Below are 2,095 nucleotides of genomic sequence, written 5' to 3'. Positions count from 1 at the left end.
AAATCTACATGTTGAAAAAATGCTTTTACTTTAATGTGAATTTGACTTTTTTTTTATTTTTCATGCAATAAGGACATTGTATACAAAAAATCTATATAGGTAAATACTGCAACCCTTCAAAAAATAAATTAAAACAAACCACAATTATATTTTAAATAGTATTTTTTTGAAGCAATACATTCTTACACTTTTGCCAATGTTTTAAAAATATATATTTAAAAAAAAGGCTATATTACAGAAGAGATAAAAACAAATAAAAACTCGCAAAACCCATTTTCACACTTTTGGACTTTTTAGTTCAATAAAGCAGACTTATGAAAATCATATTTAAAAAACAATTTTTTATTCGTATTCTAGGGCTTGTTGTGAGAAGAAAATTTTTTTCATCTTAATTCACCAAATATTGACGATTCTGAATTTACTTTATAAAACTTTTTTTTTCTTCTGATAAATACGTCTTGAGCTTCATAGGCCTGGCGGAACTAGTAAATTTAAAAAAATGCATGAAGTTTTTTATGGATTCGAACACATTTTCGGGTGATATGCATAACAATTGAAAAAAATTTGCGATAAATTTTTGGATCACCTTAATATACACAGAACAAGCATCGAGCTTGTTTCGTAAATTAGCGATTGGTGGCTCGTAAAAAAAAATAGCGAATGATCGTCTTGCTGAATTTTGCCTAGGAATAATTGTCATTGTTTATTGTAATATATTGTATCATTATATCGATCTCGTAAGTCGCATTTTTATCACGTAATTACACGGGTATTCTATGAAAAAAATAATGCGATTGGCTCAACGAATTTCTAGGCGGAATTCGGCAATTCGTTATTTTTAATTGTGCCAATCGTGCGATCACGCAAAAACGAATTCGTTTGAATTTCAAATGAGATTTTGACAATTTGAATTTCTTCTGAAAATTTAAATTGACACAATCATATTTTAGACATGGACACACAGAAAACACATATACTCTCCTTGTAGAAAAAAAATATTTTTTTTATATGAAAATTAGTTTATTAATTTTGGTTTCAGACTTTTGATTGTATATGTAATGTGGCAAAGCTTCAGTTTCAATAGTATTTTGAATTGATTTACTTTTTTATTATTGATTCTGTTTTGAAGAATATTTCAATTTTCAGTAGTTTAGTTTACAAATTTTAGTCTTTTTTCCAAAAAGGGTTTCATGTCTCTCCACGCACAATGGGAAACGAAGACATAAGGGAGGATGCTGAATATTAGAGATGCTGGATCATTTTAGAGAATCGATGTCTCCTGAAAACAGAAGAAAATATGTTTCAATTTTCAGATTTTTACATTTATACTTTTATAATAGCTGTCTTTACTTTAAATCTTTCGAAATTTTGTAGAATTTTTAAAAAAATTAATTCGCAAAGACAATCAAGACCAAAAAATTTGGCGAGGATCATTGAAAAATTGTTTACTGGTCGAGGTTTTTTCAAGTTTGTTTTTCAAGTGAGGGAATGCTCAAAGGTGACAAAAAACTGCCAGGAGGGGGATATAAATGTAGATAACAATTATTTGGGAATGTTTGAAAAAACGAAAAAAATGTGTTTCTTGATCAAGACACTTCCACTTTTTCTCGATTTTCGTTCAAATATGAATCGAATCCAATAAGAAAATCCGACAATTTTTTATTAGAAGTTAATTCTTTTTAATTAAAAATAAAATAGATTGATTTTTTTCCTTAGAAACTAACATCTTTTCTGGTTGTAAACTAAACTAATTTGTTGAAAGTTACAATATGCGCTTTGTTCAAAATTGATTTTTTTGCTTAAAGATTTAGTTATTTTGTTTCAAATTATTTTTTTTCTCAACTAAAAATTTAACCATATCTTATTGTTTTCAGTTGAAACTGAAAAAATCTGTTTAAAATTTTTAGTGTTAAGTTATAATTTCGTTTTTATTTTTATTATAAAATTAAGCTCACTGTTTGAAAATTTAACTAATTGGTTGAAGGTCGAACTACTTTATCAAAAATGCATTTTAAAAGTTTAAGATCGAGCCATTTATTTGGTTGCAAATTTAACTATTTTGTTGAAAGTTCGTCTTTTTTTAGTCAAAACTTAA

Source organism: Belonocnema kinseyi, chromosome 9 (assembly GCF_010883055.1).
Source record: "Belonocnema kinseyi isolate 2016_QV_RU_SX_M_011 chromosome 9, B_treatae_v1, whole genome shotgun sequence".
Taxonomy (NCBI): domain Eukaryota; kingdom Metazoa; phylum Arthropoda; class Insecta; order Hymenoptera; family Cynipidae; genus Belonocnema; species Belonocnema kinseyi.
This window is presented reverse-complemented; position numbering follows the sequence as displayed.